The sequence below is a fragment of the Mus musculus genome, chromosome 8 (assembly GCF_000001635.26).
Source record: "Mus musculus strain C57BL/6J chromosome 8, GRCm38.p6 C57BL/6J".
In the NCBI taxonomy this organism is placed as follows: domain Eukaryota; kingdom Metazoa; phylum Chordata; class Mammalia; order Rodentia; family Muridae; genus Mus; species Mus musculus.
The window spans coordinates 93,664,669-93,677,180 of NC_000074.6; the positions used below are offsets into that span (position 1 = coordinate 93,664,669).

At 42.8% G+C, this 12,512-nt stretch overlaps 1 long non-coding RNA gene across 6 annotated transcripts in view; it reads right to left on the reverse strand.

Annotated features, from left to right (window-relative positions):
- Gm26843 overlaps nt 1-12,512 on the reverse strand; it is a 185,722-nt gene that overhangs the window by 98,684 nt on the left and 74,526 nt on the right. The gene's annotated exons all lie outside the window — the stretch shown is intronic.

Genomic DNA, 12,512 nt, shown 5'->3' on the forward strand with positions numbered 1-12,512 from the left:
ACGTGAATAAACGAACAAACAAACAGCAATTTTGTCAGTCCTAAAGGATCTTTTGCAATGATCTGCTCTGAAACAACTAAATGTTGAGGACCCTCTGGGTCGAATGACCTCTGGGCCCCTGATGGCAAGGATGCTCAGTATCAGGTTGTCATAGCTGCAGGTGTTCATGGCATCACTGCCTTTACTGAGGAAAGGAGTAGTTGACTGTCAGGTTTTCAGTCTTGTTTGGTTTGGTTTGGTTTTCTGGTTCTCTACTACGGCTACACCTAGATTCACTGGCCGCCTGTAATGCTGAATATGCACAATACATACTACATGATTATAGACAAACTTAAAAATAAATAAAACTTTAAAAATGCATGATGGTGGCTCACACCTTTAATTTCTGCACTTGGGAGGCATAGGCAGGTGAATTTCTGAGTTCAAGGCCAGCCTGGTCTATGAGAAGTACCAGGACAGTGAGGGCTACACAGAGAAACCCTGTCTCAAAAAGAAGGAAGAGGAGGAGGAGGAGGAAAAGGAAGAAGAAGAGGAAGAGGAGGAAAAAGAAGAGGAGGAGAGAAATCAGAGAGGAGAAGAGAAAAGAAGAAGAGAAAAGCCTCCAACTCTCTGGAACCTTCTACCCAGATGCATGGAATCAGCTTCTGGAAGCACAGCTGAGATGCAGCCAGCAACGAGCCCTGACTGAGAGCATCACAGGCCCGGCTTTCTGGGAGAATTACTTGGAGAGAACTTAAATAAAAACTTAGATTCTTCAGCTGTGCTCCAGACTTTCTAAGTCAGAAATCCCAGAGCCAAAGAACCTACATTTTCAAGTTTCCCGAATAAGCCAACTGCTGCCATGATTCAGGCTAGTATTTAGGAATCTGACAAATTTTATTTTATTTTATTTTATTTTATTTTATTTTATTTTATTTTATCTTATCTTATCTTATCTTATTTATTAGTAGTAATAGCTAGTGTGTGTGAGTGTGCCTTTATGTGTGTGTGTGTTTGTTTGTACACGTGCAAGCATGCATGTGTACAGGTACGTATATGCCACAGTGTGTGTAGAATCAGAGGACAACTTTCAAAAGCCAGTTTTCCCCTCATACCATGTGTTCCAGGCATTGGACTCAGGCCTTCAGGGTTGTATGATGGGTTCTTTAACCAACTCAGCCATCTCATTGGCATTCAGAAATCACAGGCAGCTGTTTCGAGTTAAATATGGAAGAATCTCATGAAGGTTCACTATTCTGTGCATCTTACTGGCCCTGGAGTCAATGTTAAGGAGTCATTCATTTCCTCATGGCACTCTTCATTTGACTGTCCTGCCTGAGACCTCAGTGATGTCATGGAATCCCTTCCAATCCAGCATCTCTGAAGTCATGGCACTGCGGAAAGATGGGTAAGTGACACAGAAAGGCAGGCAAATGCCAGAAACATGGGTATGTATCTGCCTTGCCTGGATTTGGATATGAGTCATACATGGATGGCTTTTCAGGAGTTATTGGTCATGGCCTACTCACACACTCTCATATGGAGTTCAGGATCCACACACAACACAGCTAGGCCACAGGCCATCATGGATAGAGGAAACATCATAACTTTTTGTTATCAAAGGATTTAGTAGCTAGCTCCTCCTCTCTATATAAGAAACATTCATTTCCATGTGTAGTTTTAAATTCAGCTCTGAAAGTTATCCTCAGTTCGGATGCATAGAAAATCCTTCCTTCTCTTCTGTTACTCTTGACTGGTGTGTTCAGATTGGCAACTACCTCCTTTCTCACTCATAAAGCTCGGGACAGTAGGGTCCTGTCAAAGACTAACAGCCATAGTCATTTCCTGAGCGTCATGAAGGTACCAGGCCCTGTGTTAAGTAGTTACCCCATCACCTCACCTAAATCTACCCAACACAACTCCAAAGTTTGTGCTCCGTCCCTTGAAGTGAGTGAGAACATGAGGCTTGGGTGAGTCAGAGAGGCACTTGAGTACAGAATGAGAAATGGGACGCAGCAGAGATGATTAAAATACAGGGCTCTAGTCATCAGCCAGACCTCTCTACAATAAGGTTGTTTCTAGAACATTCTACAAAGGTGAGAAACGTCCAGTGCTGAGGAAAAAAAAAAAAAAAACATCGCTAGCCAACCTATATGTAGAGGGGAAAGACTACCCCCTCATCTCCAAACTATCCTCCTTTACCATCTCCTCCTCCACTCCCATCCCACCACCTAGCATCCCGGAAATCCAGCACTGCCATCCTTACGACAGCATTTAAGTGAAATGAACAGAAATGCCAGTGTCCTCAATCCATATCTCTGTCAACCCAAGCCTCCCTTTGAGATGCTGAAAATTCTGTTATCTTCCCAAGCAAAGCCTGGTAGGCTCAAGATCTTTCAAACTTTATACTAAGCATCCAAAGGCTTTGGCATGAGAGAGCAGCTGAGACAAGATCTCCTAGAACACAAACTGGTGATCACCGAAAGCAGCGAACTGTATCCAGAACAGGGTCTGTGCTTGTGCTTTCGAATCCCCATGGAATCCTCATGAGTGGTCCTCACAATTAGGTTGAATGGATATCCAGGAGGAGATTATTATGCCCCAAAGCCTTCTAGCTAAAGCATCAGCCTTTACAGGACTGCTCTTAGCTCAGCTTCCCAGCACAAAGATTTGGTTGTGTAGACGAGGGTCTAATAAACTGAAGGATATTGTACTACCTCCTGAGGGGGTGCTCCTATAACTCAGGCATTCATTCATTCATCCAATCAATCAATCAATCAATCAATCAATTAATGTTCATGAAGCCTTATTGCACAAAAGACACTTTTCTAAATCACTGCAAGTCCACTAATTCACTTACTTCTTACAAAGTACATGTATCTGAGATGGTTGCCCTCATTAGCTACACTTCATCAAGAAAGTGAGAGAAAGATATTCAAGTCTCTCCACAAGCAGTACTTGTTGGGATCAGTATTCAAAAGGACACAGACTGTCTCCAGGAGTGTGTGCCAGGCACTGAACCAAACATTTGGAAATAGAACAGTAAACAAAACCCCACAATCCCAAGGTAGTGACGTCTGAGAGCAGAGAGGTGTGGGAGGCAGGTCCTTCACTGATCTGCCAGCCTTAAGAAGGTCTTTTCCATCTCTAGGCCCTGTGCACTCTGTAAAATGTAAAAGAGCCTCTGAGATATCCCTAGCTCAAAGAGGATCAAAAATACAAAAGTATTGGGGAAGGACATAAAACTCAATGGGTTAAAGGTTTCTGCCTATGTATGGAAGAAGTAGTTTTAAAATGGGAAGCAAATCCCTACATCAAGGTGGAAGTAGTATCCTATAATGTGGAAAGAGACACAAGACACCCTTCTCTGAAGGGCTCCTGCCTGACCCACAGGAGAGTAGCAGAACCACTTTCCCCTGCGTTCCCCTGTCAGTTTCTCTTTAAATGATATATCAGCTGTATTACAGAAAGAATTAGAGACACAGGGAATCTGAGTCACAGACTTTGCTGTTCATTTGAGTGTGTGTGTCCCCAACAGCCAACAGCATCAAATATCCGTCCCCATCTGAGAGCAACCGTGCCAAGGCATCAGAAAAGTGCATTTGCTAAATACATGAACATCTGGACAGAGCCTTTCCAGAGGACTCAGAGCCAGAGCTCAAAGTGACAGTGTAACTAGCTTAAGCAGATGAGAGGACGAAAACGGTCAGAAAGCATGAGCCCAGCCAGGCTTGCAGTTCTGTGGGGGGTGGGCTGGTACGAGGACAGGCTTGGCAATGGGTTGCCTGTTTGCGGCAATGGTCTAGACTAAGAGACCCAATGTGTCAGCCCCTCCCCAGTGTGTTTGCCCCAAGGTCAAAAAATGAACTTCCTGTTCCAGCCTCATCCCAATCAAAACATCTGGGACACTCCTCAGCCTGGCAAAACATAGCCAACACTCTTTGTGCTTTGTTGCACTTCCGTAGATTGATTTGGCTCTGTTCCCGTGACAGCAGTCAATCTGGGACCGGATGCTTTGGCTGAGCATACATTACAGTTCCTGGGGCCTTGCCACCCTGAACCGCTTTTCCATCCTCTCCCTCTCTTTGGGTACATTCTCCACCTCCACCTATCATGGATTTCTTTTAAATGAATATAGTGAAAATAGTCTGGAAGTTTCTCAGAAGTGTAAGATCAGTGTTACATGCAGTCTAACAATTACACTCCCACGTGTGTGCATATAAGAAATTGGAGGGCCAGCAAGATGGCTCACTGGGTCACCAAGCTTGACAACTGGAGTGCAATCTGCAAGATCCATGTAATAGAAAGAAAAAACGGACTCTTAAAAATCGTCCTCTCACCTCTGCATATACACCATAAAATGCCTGCATGAACATGCTTACACACACACACACACACACACACATACACACATACACAGACAGAGAGAGACAGAGAGAGAGAGAGACAGAGAGACAGAGAGAGGTAAATAAAATTAATTTAAAAAACAAAAAAATCCTGATAGCCTATGCCCACAAAAAACTTGATACAAATGTTCCTAGTGGCCCCGGTCTGTCATCATAGCCACAAAGGGGAAACACCCCCAATATTGGTGGCAAATGAAAAGAAAATGTGGTCTATCCACACAATGAATTATTATTCAGGCAATTACAAAGAACGAAGTAATGATATATATGCTACAATACAGCAAGCCTAGGAAACATTAGAAGCAGTCTCAAAGACCATGTATAGCATCCATTTACATAAAATATCCAGAGAAGACAAATACCTAGAGACAAAGTATATGTGAATGCTCATTGGTACAGGACTTAGGTTTGGTTGGTTGGTTGTTTGGTTTGGTGGTGGTAGTGGTATAGAGGTGGTAGTGGTATAGAGGTGGTGGTGGTGGTGGTGGTGGTAGTGGTGGTGGTGGTGGTGGTAGTGGTATAGAGGTGGTGGTGGTGATGGCGGTGGCAGAGGCTGCAGCGGCTGTGGTAGTGGCTTCTTTTTTAAAGCAGTAATGCTACGTAGCTCAAGCTAATCTAGAGCTTGCAATTCAGGTGGCCTCTGACTCTTGATCTTTCAGCCTTGGCTGAAATTACAGAAATGCACTGCTGCACACAGTGAGTGTTTCTTTTGAAAGAAACACAAATGTTCCAAAATTAGTTTTTGGTAGTCTATGCACAGCCCCTTGAATGAACAAAAAAGCACTGAATACTGAATACTCTTCTAACAGGTGAACTATGTGGGACATGAACCATGTCTCGATAAAGCTACTTTAAAAGCACGCATCCCATGCACCTTACCCTATGGTATATTCTTACAGGCCATTTAAGTAGATGATGTTCTTACACATCTTTAGAGGAATAGAAGCCAAGCTTGGGTTACCTCTGTCTTCCTTTTCTCACAAGAGAGATGTTCTCTTCAAAATGAGAGATTATTGCCTAATGCCTTTCACTTCAAGCTTCAGTCGCAAGCAGATGGAAATCGGATATTTTTACAGCTACAGAGAGTCAAGTCAAAGAAAGGACACGAATTTAACAAGAAATACAGAAATGGTAGCAACTGGATATGCTAAGGTACTTTTAATTTTTTTCACTTAACATGATAAAATATAGAAATTTAGTTGAGCTATAGAAATTTTACCCTAAAGAATAGCTGGAAAGGGGGAGAAAAATCTATCGTTCATTGTTACATATCTATCTGCTAAGAGGCAGAATAAGGGTCCTTTCACCTCAAGGACTTTCTTCCCTAGCCACACTTCTCTGAGACAGGGACAAAATGTTCAACTTGTTTCCCAGGGCTACTGAGATGAACAATATCAGTACACTGAAGGGTTGGGCACTACCTGCACTGTGTCTTTCTTTCATGTCCTCTGTGGAATGGCTTTCAAGAAACAGAGGCTATTTGGTGCCACTAATGCTACAGAACCATGGCTCGTGACCTCGGCTGGGTTAGCCTGAGATGATTGCTGGACTTCAGTGAAGAGCAGCTTCTAAGTAGGAAAATATAGCCAACCTCTGTATCTGTGGGTTCCTTAACCGAAGATTCGACGAAACAATCAAACACGAGGAAAAGCTTGCGTCCCCACTGAGCATGTTCAGACCTTTACTCTTGTCATCATCGCCCAAATACCATGTAACAACTACGCTGTGCTATGTGTTGTAGATAATCGAAAGATGATTTGAACTGTAGGTGGGATAATTAGAACGATGCCCCCTAAACAACAGATATCCTTCAGCAAGGACTCCTCAACAACTAGAAACAGGTCTGGGGAAATGACTCAGCAAAGCGCTTGTCGTTCAACCTGGGGTCAGCTTTCTAGAACACACATAAAAAGCCAGAGTAATGGGATGTGCATGTAACTTCAGCAATGATGAAATGGGGGGCAGAGACCGGAAGAACCCTGGCACTCACTGGTTAGCCAGCATAGCCTACTTGTCAAAATCCCAGGCCAGTGAGAGACCCTGTCTCAAACCAAAGATAGAATGTGACCTAGGAAGGATTCCGGAAGTTGCTTCCTCAACTCTGTAGATGGAATCCACACAAGTGTGTGGTGGCTTTGAATAGGAATGGTTGATGGGCTTATATATTTAAATGCTTGATCATTAGGGAGTGATATTACTCCAGAGGGATTAAAGAGTGTGTTGCTGGAGGTGGGACTTTCGTTTTCAAAAGCCTAAGCCGGGCCCAGTGACTCTCTTCCTGCTGCCTTCTGATCTGGTTGTAGAACTCTCAGCTACTATTTCTGCCTGCATCTCAGCCATGCTCCCCTCCATGAGGATAGTGAATTAAACCTCTGAAACTATAAACAAGCCCCAGTTCAATGCTTTCTTTTTATAAGAGTTGCCATAATAATGGTGTCTCTTTATGGCATTAGTATACACACACACACACATACACATACACACACACAATTCACACCTAGAAAAGATTTACAACGTAACCCTGAAATTCTTCTACTTACTATATATCCAAAGACATTGCAACTGGAAGATGAAGAAACACTGGCCCCCAATGTTTGTTGGAACATCCACTGTTCGTTATATCAAAAAAAGAGAGAGAGAGAGAGAGAGAGAGAGAGAGAGAGAGAGAGAGAGAGAGAGAGAGAGAGAACTGACCAAAGTGCCTATTGACAACTAGATGAATAAGAAAAATGTGTATATTCACAATTGAATATTATATAGACATAAAAATAATTCTGTCATTTGAAGCAACTGAGGGCCAGGTCCTTAGTAAAATAAGTCAGCTATGGAGACAAATATCACATATTTTTGCTCACCTGTGAAGGCTACAGACTTGATCTCAAATAAATGGAGAGTAGAATAGTGAGACTTCCAGATGCTAAGAAAGGCATGGGGAGGAAAGGACAGGGAGGGCGTGGCTAAAGGGTTCAGGGGAGCAAAGTTATACAGCAACAACTTCTAAAGTTCAATGGCACAGTAGATAACACTGACAACAGTTAACTGAATGGTTCAAAATAGCTAGTGTAGAGGGAAAATCGCTAGTATAGAAGGAAAATCGCTAGTATAGAGGAAAAATAGCTAGTATAGAGGAAAAATAGTTAGTATAGAGGAAAAATCGCTAGTATATAGGATTTTGAATGTTCCCAACACTAATAGATGCTGTATGTCTAAGGAGGTAGGTATACCGTTAACTTGATCCTATCATTCTGTACTGTACTTATGTGTCAAAGCATCGAATTGTGTCCTAGAAACATAATTGCTGGCTGCTATAACAAATCACTACAAATACTTGTGGCTTAAAGCAATATGTCTTTATTCTCTAACTGTCCTGAAGACCAGAGGTCTGAAACATATTTGCTAGTGAGGGACTGGCAGGCCTGCAAGCCTTCTTTGGCATATGGTGGCCTCATCCAATCTCTGCTTCTCCAGCCATGTTCACTGGTCTTCTATACTCAAATCTCCCTCCATCTATGACTTCCAAGGGCATCTGTGGTTGCACCTAAGGCCCACTCTGAAACCAGAATAATCTCAAAACCCTTGATTTAGTTTAATCTCCTTGGCAAATATAATTAATTGTATATAATATACTATATATTATACTATATACTATACTATAATATAATATTATATATAATTAACAAGTCACAGGTTTGAGAGATTTAGCACGGGCTTTTGAGGAAATTTTTATTCAGACCACCCTGTCGCAGCAGCCACATAGGCAAAGCTCAAATCAAAAGGTCAGAAATATCTTTCTGTTGAGGCTAGTCTGTTGATGCTTTGTATTCAAATGCTAAAGTCTGTACCCCAAGATCCGGTTGCCTCAAGACCAGTGAATTCTCATGAATGCCAGCTTTTGTTGTACCAAGCTAAGTTAAGTGGTCAATAAAAGGCTAAAGCCCATGACTGGGCAATAGATAGAGAAAGGCGGGACTTGAGGATTGAGTGAGACCAAGGGGAGACGAAGGGAGGAGGCCACCATGAGAGGAGATCAACCAGGAATATGAAGTCAGGAGAAACAGCAAGAAAGGACATATGGGCAGGATAGAAGTTAGAATAGCTCCAAAATCTGCCAATCTAGGCTTACAGTTTATTAATAAAAACACCAGGATTGTTTGTCTTTTATATAGGCTCGATAGAAGATGTAATTCCATTTATAACCCCTCTCCCCATCTGTAGGAACGACAAAGCAAAGGTTTTCGGGGCATGGGAGGTCTAAAACACTGGGGACATTAATGTAATCTTTCACACAGTGGCAGGTCACAGAAAAGAGCTTGGCTTTGGCCAGGAAAGACGGCATTGGAACAGACTTGGGGGAAACTTAAATAGAGATCAAATTTCATCAGGAAGAAAGGAAGGAAAACATTACATTGATACTAAGAGTAAAAAATATATTAATTAATGAGTCATATTCAGCACCATGTGTGAGCTTTCACTCATGCTAGGTTCTCCATCTGCAGGGAGACCTGCTTCTCGAACACTCTCCACCCATGGCCCAACATACCTACGATGCTGTAGGAAAGGAAACAAATATGCATACAAGGTGGTGCTACGCCTCCTAGGGCTTTCGGTGAGAAGAGAAGCTCGGTGCATGGATTTCCACAGGCCGTACATTCCTCCGAGTAGCCAAGAGAGTGTGTGCAGAGGCTGAGCAGAAGGGAAATGTACTGGACCTCACTGGAAACCTCAGCTTCAGTAGGTTCAGTAGGTCTAGTACAGTAATGGAACCAAAGACAGAAGAAACATAAATAGGAAGGACACAGAGGTGAGTCACTGGTTTTTCAGAACACTCCAAGGGGTGGGTTTTCTTTTGTTTCAAGTAAGAGAGGAGAAATCTGGCCAACTCTAAAAGAAAATATCAGAAGAGAAAGATAAATAAAGCTAGGGAATGAGATGGTATGCAAGGACTTGAACTCACTAACCGTCTTTGCTTTGGCTTACTATCCCTAAGACTAGCATGGTAGCTGGGAACATGGCCCTGAGACCACTCTCCCCTCTTCCTTGGTCCCTGTGTGAGAACAGAGAGAATAAATCCTGGCATATTACTTTGACATTGTCCTCAAGTTCTCAGGGTTCCATTAGAAGCAGGTTTTTTGTTGTTGTTGTTTGGTTGGTTTGGTTTTTTTTGTTTTGTTTTATTTTTTTAGAGGGCTACAAGTGCAGGGATGGTGGGAGTTATCTCCATAGCTATCTTGCCTCGAACTAATTCTAATGAGGTGCCAGCTCATTAACAGGTAAAATGCTTTATTTGCTGTGGCTTCAAGTTCTTAATAGACAGTAAAACAGTGGCCTTGAGTTCATGCATTGGCAATATTCTTTTCCAGTTCCCTGTAGAATACTGTAAGGTATGCTGTCAGACACAGAAGAAATTAGGAGATAATTGGGAACAGATAGATCAGTAGATGTTCTAGGATCTCTGGTGATGGATGGAACCCAAGCTTATATCTCCAAACCTTCAGCCTCCATACCACTTCAGGTTTCAACTCAATTCGGTAAGCCTGTACAAGGACCTACTATGTGTCTGCCACTCTGCTGGGGATTAAAGAGATAAAAGTGAATAAGACTTAGTTCCTGGTCTTTATGTGGAGGTTGTAAAAAATAAAAATGAAAACAACTATATCCATCAGAATTGCATGTTCTGCCTTCATCAGACCCTGGACTACACAGAGGGAGAGGTATGTGGGGCTCCCTTGGAACACTGACAAGCTGAACAGAATCAGAATTTGTATCACGAAGGAAGAAGGAGAGAATACAGCTCTGGGTATCTAACTAGGCAGGACAGCAACAGCTGACTCACTGTTTGGGGACTACACCAAAAATGACAACAGAGGGTTACAGAATCAGAAAGAAAGCAGCCATTGATCATTGTGACCTTGGAATGAAGCAACTGATGCAGCAAGCTGAGACTTTCCTCGTGGTGGGGATGACAGTTGAACTAATCCTCCCTCTCCTAGCAAGAAAGAACAAGCAAGCAAGAGGAAATGCCACACACTTCTTAAACCCCAGGGCTTGGAACTAGCATGCCATCGTGTTCACTATGCTTTATCGGCCAACACCATGGTCAACCCTCAAACCAATAGGGGATAGTTTGCTCCACTCTATTAGTAGCAATTAGAAAAATCTAAGCTTTCCAAAGGGGTCTAAAACATGGAGGATGGTGATGTGACCTTCACACTAAGATGTGTCATTGAAAGCAGCTCTGTAAACAATGTAAAGAGTGAGAGAGTGGGAGGGAGGGAGGAAGAAGGACAGGTTGAGAAATGAGCTGGGATTATGACACCACAGATGTCCCACTTATTCCACTGGCAGTTGAAAAAATATCCTAAGTGGGGAGTGTATTAATGCAACTAACCTAGCAAACAACATAGCTTAGCAACACATAACACCGCAGAGTATCAGTTGTTTGCTCTCGTGATCTCATGGCTAACTGGGAGCGACAGGCTCAGGACTGCTGCCTGGCATCTCCTGAGAGCACCACACCACCTATCACCAGCCCAGGAAAAGATCAAAATTCAAAGTTCAGCTTCTACTGAGCACATATTGCTCTTGTACCTTTGTGAAGTCAAAATATTCTAAGGTAAGTCAGGGACCATCTGGGATTCGCTTAGGAGATGAGGACAGCTTGGTATTGGCAGTAGAGAAGAGCAGGACAAGAAAGATGTCTTAACTGCCTCTCCCTGGGAAGTGTGTTGGCTCTGAGAAATGACTAGATGAAAACCCAGCGATGCACACTGCCCAGGGGTATCGATTGAGCTGCACAGGGCTCTTAGTTGCTAACATTTCTTCCTCAGATTACAAGTGACATGACTGTTTATCTGCTGTCTTCCATCCTAGGCAGGATAATTCTTTGCTTGAAAAGTCTTATAGATGTACCACACAGCAAGAATCATAACAGAGCTATTGCTGAGGTTAGAAGGCATAACAGTTCTTTTACTTCTCCCTTGATAGCTTTCCCATGTATATCTCAGTCTGTGGTACTGTCTTGACCACACTTTATAACTCTGATTATATTTTTTCCTCACTATTCTGTGGGTGAGCCTTTTCCCATTAGATATCTTAGGTTTCCCAGTTACACAAATTCCTGCAACTTTGGTTGAATACAATTGATTGCTTGACAAATATTTATCATAAGCTCTCCTGTGTTTGTTCAGTCACCCTCACTATATCATACAGTCAAATCTTATTTACTATTTCCCACTTCTGAGGCACCTGTTGGACTCAGTAGCCATGTGCAATGCCTTGGGTAGATGATGATATGCTAGTTTGCCATTATTTCTAGTAGTGGTACTCTCAACCCTACTGTGCAAGCTCCAAAATCTACATCTCTGTGTCTGATGCAAAACGCTCTTCAGAGCTCCAACTCCTTTCAACTTTGTTGACTGCAATACACTTCTCTCTCTTGGGCTGGTTCCACACCCTGTTAGCAGCTCTCCTTGGCAGGTATCCCACAACTCTGGCATCTCTACCATCTTTGGGTTGCCAATGAAATCCAGGCTTCACCTTCATAGCTTCATGCAAACACCTCTTTGGGCCTCCATACGGAGATCCAATGTTTGGAACAGTTAGTGTGAGCCATGACAGAAGTTTGTTCCTACATTATTAAGTTGCCATAGTCAGTGTGCTATTGCTCAGAAAAGTCACTGTGACCAAACAACTCTTATAAAGGAAAACATTTTATTGGGGTTGTCATATAGTTTCTGAGATTTAGTGCATTATCATCATGGTGGGAAGCATGGCGGTATGTAGGCAGACATGGTGCTAGAGAAGTAGCTGAGAGTTCTACACCTGGATTGGCAGGCAGCAGGAAAAGCAAAAGACACGGGCCTGGCTTGAGGATTTGAAATTCCAAACTCCACTCCCCAGTGACACACTTCCTCCAACAAGGCCACACATATCTAAAAAGTTCACACCTTCTACTACCTGTCAGGTTGGCACCACTCCATAATGACCAAGAATTCAAATCTATGAGCCTCTGGTGGCCACTCCTATTAAAACCACCACAACTGTTAAATGTATTGGAGGGTTGGTATCACAGGAATGTTGGAGATGGGTTCAAATCCCAATCAGTCCACTCATCAGCTTAACAAGATA